The sequence below is a fragment of the Artemia sp. Qi Xiang Cuo genome, chromosome 18, assembly GCF_049724085.1.
Source record: "Artemia sp. Qi Xiang Cuo chromosome 18, ASM4972408v1, whole genome shotgun sequence".
NCBI classification, from domain to species: Eukaryota; Metazoa; Arthropoda; class Branchiopoda; order Anostraca; family Artemiidae; genus Artemia; species Artemia sp. Qi Xiang Cuo.
This window is the reverse complement of record NC_142811.1, coordinates 13,568,885-13,584,553: the sequence shown is the minus strand read 5'-3', so window position 1 is coordinate 13,584,553 and position 15,669 is coordinate 13,568,885. Positions and strand designations below refer to the sequence as shown.

Here is a 15,669-nt window from a genome sequence, read left to right as displayed (position 1 = left end):
TTTTCGTCTGAAACTTATAACTCAGGATATTTTTTTGTAGTGTTGTGTCGTGGTTTATCTTGTCTGTGTCACCTCTGTTAATATTTTCAAAGTGAATTTTGGAAGTTTTCTCGCTGGAAACGTGTGACTGAAGATATGTTTGTAGGGTTGCATCGTGGTTGATATTGTCTGTGTTACCTCAGTTGATGTTTCAAAGTGCAAAATTCTTTCAAATTGCATTTTAGAAGTTTTTCGTTTGAAGCGTATGACATAGGATACCTTTATAGTCTTATGTCGTTGTTTTTCTGTCTTTGTTACCTCTGTTAATACATTCAAAGTAAATTTGGAAGTTTCTCGTTTTCAAACGTATAATTTTGGATGTTTTTATAGTATTGTATCGTGGTTTGTAATTCCTGTGCTACCCCAGTTGATGTTTCAAAATGCATTTTTGAAGTTTCTCGTTTGAAACGTATAATACAGGATGTTTTTGAATTTTTTTGTTGTGGTTTATCTTATCAATGTTACCAGTCTTGATGTTTTCAATATACATTTTGCATATATATATATATATATATATATATATATATATATATATATATATATATATATATATATATATATATATATATATATATATAGCAGTAATATTGTGGCACAGGGCTGGGAATCATTGGAAAAAAATGAAAATAAGAAATACATCCATTGAGGGTGTTCAAACGCTAGAATACGCTTAAAATGTTGATGACGGGTGTCGCAAGGTGCCGCAGAGCAGTAAGACTGTGGTACTGTGGCGTGAATTGCTTGGGGTATCACATTCTGGTAATGAAATGCCAAGTTCTGTTCTTCAACGCCACATGGATGGTAGGGAGCAGGCGTATAATTTCTTGGTGGCGGGCTGTCTTTTGGAGGTTATTATGAAAGGATAGGATTGCGAAAAACTTGATTCATTGGGTTGAAAGTAAAATTTTTAACAAGAAATGTCTGAAAATGTCTTAAGAATAATGATTTGATGTCATAGGGTACCACAAAGCAGTAATAGTGTGGCACAGAGCTGGAAATTGTTGGAAAATAATAAAAATAGAAAATATATTCATTAAGGGTGTTCAAACGCCAGAAGACGCTTAAAGTGTTCATGACTGGTGGCGCAAGGTGCCACTGAGCAATAAGAGTGTGGTACTATGGCGTAAATTGCTTGGAGTCTCACGTTTTGGTAATGAAATGTCAATTTCCATTGTATAATGTCATGTGGATGATAGGGGAAAGGCGTGTAATGTCGAGGTGGCGGAGTGTCTTTCGGAGGTTATTATGAAAGGTTTGGCTAGAGAAAAAACTGAAGCATTGGGTTGAAAGCATAATTTTTACACGGAATTTCTAAAAATATCATAGGAAAAAGCATGTGATATCAGAGGGTGCCGCAGAGCAGTAATAGTGTGGCATAGGTCTGGGAATCGTTAGGAAATAATTACAATAGATAATATATCCGTTGAGGGTGTTCAAATGCTAGAAGACGTTTCAACTGTTGATGACTGGTGTCGCAAGGTGCTGCAAAGCAGAAATAGTGTAGTACTGTAGCGTGAATTGCTTGGAGTATCACGCTCTGGTAATGAAATACCAAGTTCCACTGTTCAAGGCCACGTAGATAATAGGGGGAGGCGTGTAATGCAGTGGTGTCGGAGTTTCTTTTGGAGGGTGTAATGAAAGGGTAGGCTTACGAAAAACTTTAATTAATGGATTGAAAGCATAATTTTTAACAAGAAATGTCTATATATGTCTTCTTAATGATGAAGTTATGTCAGAGGGTGCCGCAGAGCAGTAATAGTGTGGCATAGGGCTGGGAATCGATGTGAAATAATAGAAATATAAAATATATCCATTAAGGGTGTTTAAACGCTAGAAGATGCTTAAAATGTTGATGACGGTGTAGAAAGGTGCCACGGAGCAGTAATAGTGTGGCACTGTGGCGTGAATTGGTTGGAGTATGCCGTTCTGGTAATGAAATGCAGCGATAGCTAGCAACCTAGTAAGAGACGATAATCACGTCCAATGTTAAGAAATAAAAAAACCCATAGCTCCTAAAAAAGCAGTCAGATCAAAACAAAAAGTACACCATTAGAACTGCCTTGTCCGAAACCCCTGTATAGGAAACTTTCTGTCATTTGGCTTGAACAGCAAGGGAAATATATTGGCTTGAAAATCAAGAAAAATTGACTTTAACCACGTTATTCTCCACAAACGGAATATTTTTTTCTTTTTTTTTCGTTTCCACAGTTAACTTGGCACTGGAACATCGTAGAGAGTTGTTCAATAGCTCGTTTTAAAGGAAATTAATTGTATTAAAAATCTTTAGTAACTAAAATAAATTTTTGAAAGAGAATAAATTTTTCCACCAAAAACTGCATTTTTGATGTCTTTTCATGCTGCAGTCTTTTCAAAGATATTTGATTTTTGTACATAATAAATCATAATCGTATATACCAGTGGTATATATATATATATATACACACACACAAAAAAAAAAACAAACCAAAAACAAAACACCAAAAAACAACAAAAACAAAAACACACACACACACAAACACACACACACACACAAAAAAACACACACACACACACACACACAAACACACAAACACACAAACACACACAGACACACACACACACAAACACACACACACACACACACACACACAATATATATATATATATATATATATATATATATATATATATATATATATATATATATATATATATATATATATATATATATATATATATATATATATATATATATATATATATATATATATATATATATATATATATAATGGGGAGCTTAGATTAGAGGGCTTAGGAAAAAGAATTAGATATGATTTAAATGATAATGATTTTGAAAAATTTAAAAGGGAGCTTATGAAGTTGCATATAACAAATAAATTGAAAGCGTTAGAAGAAGATGGAAAAGATATACATGGTATAATTATGGAGTTAAATGAAATAATTTGCAGTTGTGCAGCATCGTGTAATCTGAATAAAAATGAAAATAAAAATGAGCGATATTTTGATTTGGAGTGTAAGTTAATGAAAGAAAAGGTCAGATATTTATTGAATCTTTTAAAAGAATGTGATAAACCTGAAGAGCAAAGTTTAAGATTAGCCAAATATAAAGATAAAAGAAGAGATTACAAAAGGTTAATTAAAAGGAAAAAAAAGAGATTAAGAAGAAACTGGATATTGCAAATTATTTTAGAAATAAAGATTTTAAGAAATTTTGGGGTTATATAAGGAATGATATTGGAAATGAAAAAGGAAAGACACAGGTGGCTACAGACGCCAACTCATGGCCTGATTACCTAGAAAGCATGGAAGGTGATTGCGCAGAATTACAAGAGGTAACACATACCACAGAGATGGTTGTTTATCCCATGAAGGAACATGATTATGATTTAGTAGGGGAAGTGAGTAATGATGAGGTCAAGTTTATATTCAAGAATTTAAAAGGAGGTTCGGCTGCGGGTGTCGATGGTGTACCAATAACGTTATTTAAGAATTTTCTTTCAATTCTTATGTCGATAATTGTTTTTCTTTGTAATAAGGTGTTAACTTCAGGACAATGGCCAAATGAGTGGAAGAGATCATTTAGCTTATGCCGCTTTTTAAGAGAGGTAGCCCTATAGTTGCACATAAATTATCGTTTAATAGCGCTAGTCCCTGCTTTAAGGTGTAAGATAATGGAGAAAATACTTGATAGCAAGGCTTTCTAAATGGTTATATAAAAATAATATAATACATGAACAACAAGGAGGTTTCAGGGCTGAGGTACGGGACGGTAGATACAATATTTATTTTTAAGGCATTAATTGCCAAATACGGAAAGGGAGAACTTGTCTTTATGTGGGATTTGTAGGACCTCCACAAGGCGTTCGACAGTGTCTACAGAGAGCTATTAAAGGATGCCCTGGTTAGAATTGGCATCCCTCATTTGTTTGTGAGGTTGATAGTGAGTATGTATATTTGTGTGAGTGGAATCGTGTTAGTTGGTAACAGGTTTTCTAGGTTTTTTAATATTAAGCTGGGTGTAAAATAAAGGCAGCACTCTTTCTCCTAAATTGTTTAACATTTTTATAAATGATGTTGTTGATTCATCTAGAGAAGTAAGATGGGCTCCGAATGTTAGTCTAGAGACCCATAAACTATCACTACTATTATTTGCAGATGATATTGCTCTTGGTGGCTAGCACACCGCAAGATCTGCACACGCTTTTAGTCTTATAGATGATTATCTTGTGTGTGTGTGTGTGTGTTTTTATTGTGTAGTGGGGTTTTTTTTGATTAGTTAAATTTTTGTTATTTATTTTTTTTTTTTTTTTTTTTTTTGTTGTTAGTGATTGGTGGTTGGTTGTTGGGTGTTTTTGTGTTTCTTTTTGAGGGTGTGGTTGTGTGTTGTGGGGGTTGTGTGTTTTTGTTTGTGTGTGGTTTTTTTTTTTTTTTTTTTTTTTTTTTTTTTTTTTTTTGTTTGTTTGTGTTAGAGTTTTTGTGTTTGTGTGTCTATGTTTGTGTGTATGTGTGTGTGCGTTTGTATTTATGTGTGTGTTTGTGTGTGTGTCTGTGTGTGTTTGTGTTTGAGAGTTTTGGGTTTTTTTTTTTTTTTTTTTTTTTTTTTTTTTTTTTTTTTTTTTTTTTTTTTTTTTTTTTTTTTTTTTTTTTTTTGTTGTTTTTTTATTTTTTTTGTTTTTTTTTTTTTTTTTTTTTTTTTTTTTTTTTTTTTTTTTTTTTTTGTTTGTTTTTGTTTTTGATTGTGTGATTTTTTTTTTTATATATATATATATATATATATATATATATATATATATATATATATATATATATATATATATATATATATATATATATATATATATATTATATATATATATATATATATATATATATATATATATATTTTTTTTTTTTTTTTTTTTTATATATATATATATATATATATATATATATATATATATATATATATATATATATATATATATATATATATATATATATATATATATATATATATATATATATATATATATATATATATATATATATATATATATATATATATATATATATATATATAATAAGTAAATATCTGTACTGGTTCAAATTTAACATTTTTGGCTATTATATTTTCTTTCTCCTTGATGTTTAAGGCAATCTGTAGAAACATGAATACGGGGTAGGAAATTCACTCCTATCCAGCTTTTCCCAGATTCAACTCTCTTATGTAGAGTGCCCAAGTTTTATTTCGCTGATTCTCCAAATGATGGAAGTCTTGCGGCAAAAAAGCTATATAAAATCTGCTTCTTCAGGAAGCTTCGTTCAGAGGAAATGTATCCTCCTAATTAAAGATCAATATCTATTTCTCCGACTGAAGGAACTAGAAATTTCTAATCTTACACCCACATATGCCAAACTTCATTATAAAGAAAGAAACGTTATACTCGTGAAAGGATCTTTTGACATGTAATTAAGTATATTAAGAAATACTGATGTTGTGTAAGCTTCAAGTATTGGGTCAAACCATTCAGCTTCAGTGGCTAGCCTAACACAAACCCAGGGTTGTCACCAAGTCTAAATAAAATGAATAGAAAATTGGAAAAAAATCACTATATGAGCTGAAACAATCACTAAATTTGCGATTTTTGCTGCCTTTCTTCTTGAAACCGACGGAAAGAGTAAAGTTGTCGATTATCTAAGCTTTTAGAACAAGTCTAAGGCATTTTTCCAAGGAGTTTTTTACAATAAATATAGGAGGTGTTTAGAGTATAGGTTATAATAACAATGTTGTTGATGATATTGAAGTCCTTACGGGTGAATAGCATTACCATCCGCCTAGGTGACAAAAAAAAGTACTGATCTCATCAACTGCCATAGAGGCTCGACATTGGTGCGGTGCTTGCTCTTTGGTCTAGATCGAGATTGCATGCATCTAATGGATGAAGTGGACGCGATCCGATCAGAAATGAATAAAATTCATAGTATTTAATCAACTGCAGTAGAGGCTCTACAGTGGTGACATACTAGATATGTGGTCCAGAGTTAGATCACATACATCTGGTGGATCAAGTAGACGTTACTCGGCCAGTAGTGGTCGATCATTAGAGGCATCAACAGCATCAGAAGCTCCATATTCGTAACATGCTAGTTTTATGTTCCAGATTGAGATCGTGTACATCTTATGGATAAAGTGGACGTGACCTGACCAAAAATAGATGATACTATATGGTATCTCATCAACTGCAGTAGAGGCTCTACATTGGTGACACGCTAGATCTGTGATCAAGATTGAGATTTCAAACATCTGGTTGATCAAGTAGACGTGAGGTGATCAGATATGGATGATATTGCATAGTATATTATCAACTGCAGTTTAGGCTATGTATTAGTAACATGCTTGCTCTATGGTCTAGAACATGATTGCATACATCCAATGGATCTACTGGACGTGACTCAATCAGAATTGGAAGATATAATATGGTATCCCATTAACTACTATAGAGGCTGTATATTGGTAACATGCTAGCTGTGTGGTCCAGATCAAGATCACATACGTCCAATGGATCTAGTAGACGTGACTCGATTCAAAATAGACGATAATATTTTGTATTTCATCCTTTGCAGTAGAGGCTATATATTTGTGACATGTTAACATTTTGGTCAAGATCAAGAGCGCATACATCCGAAAGATCTACTGGACGCGACTTGATCAGAAATGGATGATATTATATGGTATTCCTTCCTCTCTAGTAGAGGTTTTACATTGTTGACACTCTCGATCTGTGCTGAAGATAAGATTGCAGACATCTGGTGGATGAAGTAGACATGCCTTGATTAGATATAAATGATATTGCATGGTATATCATCAGCTGCAGTAGAGGCTCTATATTGGTGAGATGCTAGCTCTATGGTCCAGACCGAGATCGCATACCTCCGACGGATCTACTGGACGTGACTCAATCAGAAATGGACTATATAATATGATATTCCATCAACTGCTATAGAGGCTGTATGTTGGCAGCATGCTAGTTCTATGGTCCAGATCGAGATCATATACATCCAATGGGTCTTTTGGACCTAACTCGATCTGAAATCCACGATATTATATTGTATCTCATCCTCTGCAGTAGAGGCTTTATATTGGTTACATGATAGATCTTTGGTCCATATCGAGAGCGCATACACCCAATCGATCTAGTGGACGCGACTCGATCAGAAACGCATGATATTATATAGTATCTTATCGAGCGCAGTATAGGATCTTTACTGATTACATGCTAGCTCTATGGTCAAGACTGAGATCTTATGGATTGCATGGATACAACTCGACCGGAAAAGGATGAAATAATATGGTACACTGTTTCATTTCTTCGACGTGGCTGAATAACCTCGGCATGGGTTTCCAACTAAAAGAACTATGGTACAATAGTAAAAAATCCCCCTTATCAGGTATTGACTGAAAAAGTCACGTGTAAACAAACACTTGCTGCATCTTCAAGGGCGATATATACTGGTTTGCGTCCCGACGGAAAGACTAGAATACTAACTATAACTTGATTCAAAATCAAACGTTTAGGCGCTTTAAAAGCTTGAACTTCCGTCCTCTTGATGGTTCTAGGAATAATAATAAATAAAAGCGAAAAACGACAGAACTGTTCTGAACCACCAATGAAAATAGATACACACGACTTGGCAAGAAAAAAAACCAGATAACACAAAATAGTGATAAATTATCCGGAGCAGAAACCCTAAAAAAAAAAAAAAAAAAAAACACGCCACTGATTTAATCCGACTGAGAATGTTACATTGGCAAAAGATATTCCTCAATCTTCCATGATTAAAGCCTCAAGATTGGCTACCTTCTGTTGAAATCCTTCAACAACCATGGATAGCGAAAATGAAATCTGCATTTTTGAATTCTTTAAATGGAAATTTATACAACAATATATATTTAAAAAAAATGTAATTCTAATTCAAATTCTAATGAAAAAGACCCCCATATGTAGTTATGCATATTTTGTTAGTAGTAGGTGCCAAAATATAGCAAAGAAATGTAGGAGAAAACTATTAAAGATGCGCTAAAAAAATACAGGGCACCAAACAGCTTAAGAAGTAGTAGCTTAAATTTGAAGGTGTTGTTGCTTTTCTGAATTATCAGATGTGTTATCTACGGATAACCCATTGATTAAGGTTACCCTTGACTATTAGAAACCACCTGAATCACCACATGGCACTAAACACCTTAAAAAGTTGTTGCTTTCCTTTGAAGGTGTTGTGGCCCTTCCGAATCATCAGATGTTTTATCCATGGATAACCCATTGACTAAGGTTACCTTTGACTAATAGGAACCATTTGAATCACCACATGGCACCAAATCCCTTAAGAAGTTGTGGCTTTCCTTTGAAAGTGTTGTTGCCCTTCTGAATCATCCGATGTGTTATCTACGGATAACCCATTGACTAAGGTTACTCTTGACTAATAGGAACCATCTGAATTACCACATGGGACCAAACACCTTAAGAAGTTGTTACTTTCCTTTGAAGGTGATGTTGCCCTTCTGAATTATAAGATGTGTTATCTATGGACAACCCATTGACTAAGGTTATCCTTGACTAAATGGAACCACCTGAATTACCGCATGACACCAAACACCTTAAGAAGTTGTTGCTTTCCTTTGAAGGTGTAGTTGTCCTTTTAAATCACCAGATATGTTATCTATGGATAACCCATTGACTAAGGTTACTCTTGACTAATATGGACCACCTGAATCACTACATGGCAACAAACACATTAAGAAGTTGTAGCTTTCCTTTGAATATGCAGTTGCCCTTCTAAATCCCCAGATGTGTTATCTATGGATAACCCATTGACTAAGGTTACCCTTGACTAATAGGAACCATTTGAATCACCACATGGCACCAAATCCCCTAAGAAGTTGTGGCTTTCCTTTGAAGGTGTTGTTGCCCTTCTGAATCATCAGATGTGTTGTCTACGGATAACCCATTGACTAAGGTTACCTTTGACTAATAGGAACCATCTGAATTACCACATGGCACCAAACACCTTAAGAAGTTGTTACTTTCCTTTGAAGGTGTTGTTGCCCTTCTGAATTATCAGATGTGTTATCTATGGACAACCTATTGACTAAGGTTATCCTTGACTAATAAGAACCACCTGAATCACCGCATGACACCAAACACCTTAAGAAGTTGTTGCTTTCCTTTGAAGGTGTAGTTGCCCTTTTGAATCACCAGATGTATTATCTATGGATAACCCATTGACTAAGGTTACCCTTGACTAATATGTACCACCTGAATCCCTAAATGGCAACAAACACATTAAGAAGTTTTAGCTTTTCTTTTAATATGCAGTGTCCCTTCTAAATCACCAGATGTGTTACCTATGGATAACCCAATGACTAAGGTTACCCTTGACTAATAGGGACCACCTGAATCACCAAATGGCACTAAACACATTAGGAAGTTGTAGCTTTCCTTTGAAGGTGTTGTTGCCCTTCTGAATGATCAGATATGTTATCTATGGATAACCCATTGACTAAGGTTATCTTTGACTAATAGGAACCGCCCGAATCACCGCATGACACAAAACACCTTAAGAAGTTTTAGCTTTCATTTGAATATGCAGTTGCCCTTCTAAATCACCAGATGTGTTATCTATGGATAACCCAATGACTAAGGTTACCCTTGACTAATATGGACCACCTGAATCAGTACATGGCAACAAACACCTTAAGAACTTGTAGCTTTCCTTTGAAGGTGTTGTTGCCCTTCAGAATTATCAGATATGATATCTATGGATAACCCATTGACTAAGGTTATCCTTGACTAATAGGGACCACCCGAATCACCGCATGACACAAAACACCTTAAGAAGTGTAAGCTTTCATTTGAATATGCAGTTGCCCTTCTAAATCACCAGGGGTGTTATCTATGGATAACCCAATGACTAAGGTTACCCTTGACTAATATGGACCACCTGAATCACTACATGGCAACAAACACCTTATGAAGTTTTAGCTTTGCTTTGAAGGTGTTGCCCTTCAGAATTATCAGATATGATATCTATGGATAACCCATTGACTAAGGTTATCCTTGACTAATAGGGACCACCCGAATCACCGCATGACACTAAACACCTTAAAAAGTTTTAGCTTTCATTTGAATATGCAGTTGCCCTTCTAAATCACCAGATGTGTTATCTATGGATAACCCAATGACTAAGGTTACCCTTGACTAATATGGACTACCTGAATCACTACATGGCAACAAACACCTTAAGAAGTTGTAGCTTTCCTCTGAAGGTGTTGCCCTTCTGAATGATCAGATGGGTTCTGTGTGAATTTTCATGACGAAAAGCGCTGCCAAATTTAGCATGGCTTTGTCATCCTAACCTTTCTTTTATTACAACTCTAGACGCCAGTTTTCGTAAATACAGGTATCTATTTATGTACTTCACTATCTACTCTTATCTATCTCTATATCCCTATCTATCTGTCTCCTATCTACTCTCTAATTAAAATACCTGAACATATTTACACAAATGCCGTGTTTTGAAGTATTCGCAATTCATTGCTGTTACAGTTAGAAGAAAAGATTATCCTACAATGGTAGTCTTTCTCTTAGCTTTTTTAAACATCTAATTTAAATGTAAATATTGATCTTTGACAGGATCATTTGAAAATTTACTGCCTATCAATTGACTTTGGTAAACTCTAATGTTTATTTATTTCTTTAAGCGATAATCTACTCCTCTAGTTTCTCAGTAAAATATGCCAAAAAATTAATATAATTACCATTTTTAAAATATGAACTTCTTGAAAGCAGCCCCGGAAATCAGCCTAAAGGTATTTTGATCCGGATAATATTAGTAAATTGACTGCTACGATACAAGCCTTTTCCCTTTACCCTTGATCCTGACAGACAGATTGTACTAAAATCCTTTAAAAAAAATGAAGAATTTAGAGGATCTGATTCTAAGATAGAAAAATGGATTTATTTTGGCTCAAAGATCATACAGCAAATAAAGTTGAATGTTACTAATAAAATAAAGCAAAATATTTGAATTTCTAGTGATCCTGTAATTTTCACTTTCTGGATAGTATTGTTAAGAAAAAAATCAACCTCCCGTGAACGATTACCTTCGCAAGGATACTTGTAGCTAGGGATATTTATGAGAAAGCTTTGTTTGGTAGTATACTTCCAGATGATGCCTCTTCACGGTGGAAACAATCAACAAGCATCAATGATCAAACAGTTCGTGGTAACGAACTGTAAGTAAGGAGCGACCCGGCTCAATGGTAACCGAAACTCTAGAAAACGGGTTATTGATACCAATAGATATATCAAAAAAATTAGATTTAAATGCTGATTTCAAATATATAACTTTCATCAAGTTTAGTGCTACCCATCAAAAGTTACGCGCCAGAGAAAATTTTGCGTATTTTCAAAAGAAGGGAGAAAGAAGCACTAAAATTTATATAACATTGATGAAAATCGCACCATCGTATTCAGCGTATCAGAGTACCCCATTGTAGAGGTTTCAAGCTCCTATCTACAAAAATGTAGAATTTTACATTTTCTGCCAGAAGAAAGATCACGGATGCGTGTTTCTTTGTTTGTTTGTTTTTTTTTTGTTTTTTTTTTCCCAGGGGTGATTGTATCGACCAAGTCGTTCTAGAATATCGTGAGAGGGCTCATTGGAACGGAAATTAAAAGTTCTAGTGCCCTTTTTAAGTGACCAAAAAAAATACAGGGCAACTAGGCCCCCTCCCACGCTCATTTTTTTCTCAAAGTCACCCGATCAAAATTTTGAGATAGCCATTTTGTTCAGCATGGTCGAAAATATGATAAATATGTCTTTTAGGATGACTTAATCCCCCGAAGATCCTAGAAGGAGGGCTAAAAGTTATGAACTTTACCCAATGTTAACATATAGTATTGGTTATTGGGAAGTATACAGAAGTTTTCAGGAGGTTTTTTTCTGGTAGTGGGAGGGAAGGGTGGGTCGGTGGTTATGTTAGAGGATCTGTTCATGAAGGAAGTTTTCATGGGGGAAGGGAAATTGCCATGAAGGGGGCGCCGGACTTGCCAGCATTATTTATTGGTTATTGGGAAGTATACAACCATTTTCAGGAAGGATTTTTTCTGGAGGGGGGCTAGACGAGGGGGTTACTCTGAAGAATATTTCCGTGGAGGATGTTTCTTTGGGGTAAGAGACATTTCTATGAAGGGGGCGCCGGATTTCCAAGCATTATTTAAGAAACGATCAGAAATTAAATAAAAAAAAACAAGTTTTTTCAACTGAAATGTAAGAAGGAATATTAGAACTTAAAACGAACAGAAATTATAACGTATGTGAGGGGGTTCTCCCCCAAGTCAGTACCTCGCTCTTTACGCTACAGTTTTTTTTAGTGCTTTCAAAAGAGCTATCTATTCTAATTAAATGGCCTTTGTGATTCAGGGGTTTCTGAATCAAATTTTTTTTTTACTTTTAACGTAAAGAGCGTGGTATTGACTAAGGGGAGAACCCCTTCATATAAGTAATAACATATACGTAATAAAAAAAACAAAAAAAAAACAAGCGATACGGCTCAATAGTAATCGAAACTTTTAAAAACGGAATTTTTATTTCAATAAATGTATCAAAAGAATGTGTTTATAATGCTCATCCTAAATATATAAATTTTATTAAGTTTAGTATTACTCATCAAAGGCTACAGGCCTGAGAAAATATACTCGATTTTTTAAATAGGGGGGTAACATCCCCTACAAGTGAAAGAATTTTAATGAAAATCACACCGTCAGAATTCAGCTTATCAGAAAACCCTATTACATAGGTTTCATGCTCATATCTTAAAAAATCTTCAACTTTTTATTTTTTGACAGAAGAAAAATATACTAATATATAATTGTTTGACTTTATTTTATTTTTTAATAAATAAATTTAGCTAAATAAAATTAAAATTTTTATTAAAATAAAAGCTGCATTAAATAAAAAACGACCATAAATTAAATAAAAAAAACAAGTTTTTTAAACTGAAAGTAATGAGCGACATTAAAACTTAAAACGAACAGAAATTATTCCGTATATGAAAGGGGCTGTCCCCTCCTCAACGCCTCGCTCTTTACGCTAAAGTTTGACTCTGTCTCACAACTTTATTTTTTAAAACAATAAAAAACTTTAGCGTAAAGAGCGAGGCGTTGAGGAGGGGACAGCCCCTTTCATATACGGAATAATTTCTGTTCGTTTTAAGTTTTAATGTCGCTCCTTACTTTCAGTGGAAAAAACTTGTTTTTTTTATTTAATTTTCAAACAAGCTTCAATGTTTTCATATAGAATGAAAGATGATTGGAAATACTAGCCACACATTATTTATTAAAAGAGATAAGATGACAAACATATGATGATGACAACGATGTGATGACAACGATGACAAACAAGGCAGAAGGTTGTGCGCTTGTCAAAAGCGGCATATAACACGCTTAATTTTTTGTTAAGTTGTCAAGTTATGTTATGTTAAGAAAAACCTTTCAGACTTTACTAATTCCTTTCACACTAGGCTAACGTCAAAATTCATAAGACCATCATTATCAAAGAGTTCGTCGTAACGAACTGTAAGTAAGGAGTGATACGGCTCAACAGTCACCGAAACTCTAAAAAGCGGAATTTTGATATCAATAAACATATCAAAAGAATCGGCATATTATGCTGATTCCAAATATATAAGACCCATTAAGTTTAGTGTTACCCATAAAAGGCTATGAGTCCGAGAAAATTTTCCAATTTCCCGAAAAAAGGGGGAAACACCCCCTAAAAGCCAAAAGTTTTTTAATGATAATCACACCATTCAGCGTATGAGAGAACCCTACAGTAGAGGTTTCAAGTTCCTATCTGCAAAAATGTATAATTTTGTATTTTTTGCCCGAAGAAAGATCACAGATGCGTTTCTATTTGTTTGTCTTTTTTTCCAGGGGTGATCGTATCGAACCAATGGTCCTAGTACATCGGGAGAGGGCTCAGTTGAACCGAAATTAAAATTTCCAGTGCCCTTTTTAAGTGAACAAAAAGACTGGAGGGTAACAAGCTCCCCTCCCAATTCCTTTTTTCCCCAAAATTCGCTCGATCAAAATTTGACATAGACATTTCGTTCAGCATAGTTGAAAGATCCCAAAGCCATACCTTTGGATATAACATACCCCTCCCCCCCCATAGCCCTTGAGGATAGGTCTTGTGTTATAAAATTTACCCATTGTTTACGTAGGCCTATAGTATTTGTTATTGGGAAGTATAAAAAAAAATTTCAGGTGGGGGATTTGTTCTTGGGTTCGATTTCCATGAGGATAATTTTCCATGGGGAGAAAAATTTCTAGAGGTGAACTTTCAATGGGAAATTTTACACTGGGGGGGGGGGATTTGACAGAATTACCTATACAAGATTCTTGTATTTGTCTTACTTACTCTTTGTCCACTCGATTTTGTATGTGGAGATGTTCCCGGGGGATTATCCGGGGGAAATTTTCAGTGTGTTTATATTTCCAGGAAAAAAAATTACTTGGAAGGGGGGATTCCCGGGGCTATTGGAAAAACCACTAGAGCTTAACGTCTTCTTTACAATGAAAGTATCTAAAGGAGAATTTTTCAGGCTGAATCGTCTGAAAGAAATTTTAAGGAGGGGGGTATTTTTAGCGAGGATAAAATTGTCCAGAAGTAATTTAAGGGGGTATATTTTTCGTGGGAAGAGCTTTCAGCGGAGTTTACCATGAGGAGAGGGAATTTTTTATAGATTGTTTTCCAGGTTCACCGGCACTATTTTATAAACAAACACAAATTGGATGAATAAACAGAAATTCGCTCTCTTGAAAGTAAGGAGCAACAATAAAACTAAAAAAGAACAGACATTAATACGTATTTGAAGGGGTTGCCCCCCTCCTCGATACCTTGCCCTTTACGCTAAAGTTTGACAGGTTGTCCCAATTTCTGAAGAACGACTCCTGAATAACAAGGGCTGTTTAATTAGAATAGGAAGCTTTTTTAAAACACTAAAAACTTTAGCATGAAGAACAATTTATTGAGGAGGGGGAAAATCCTTTAAAATACGAAATGATTTCTATTCCTTTTTGTGTTTTAAAGTTGCTTTTTACTTTCAATAAAAAAAAATTTTTTATTATTAAATTGCAGTCTGGAATCATCAGCATTATCGTAAACAAACTATTCGAAAACAAAACAAAATGTGTAATGAAGCCGAAGATTCAATTATTGATCAAGCGTGAAAGGTTCTTTAGAAAAAGTTTATTAGCTTATTTCAAAAATGTGTTGATGCTCATCCAGGAATTAAATTACCGTGTTTTTCTTAACTTGCTTCCTCTGTTTGTCTGTCTGTCTATCTGTCTATCTAAGGCCAAAATTTGAGATACTTGTTTCCACCCCTTCCTCTCATCCGATTTGGCCAAAAATTTGTATAAAACTTTGCTTTAACTAACATATTAATTTTCTGATATATTTGAACCGCAAAAATACTTGATTATCCTACAATTTAAAAATATAATTTTTTTGAAAATTGTAACCCGAACGTATCTTTGCCACTGCAGATGTGGGCGTTTCTCTTTTTTTACCGGTATATCTCTTTTTTTA

At 34.3% G+C, this 15,669-nt stretch overlaps 1 protein-coding gene across 1 annotated transcript in view; it reads left to right on the top strand.

Moving 5' to 3' along the window:
* Positions 1 to 15,669, top strand: part of LOC148941222 (neuroligin-1-like) — a 421,037-nt gene that overhangs the window by 403,838 nt on the left and 1,530 nt on the right. The window lies entirely within an intron of this gene.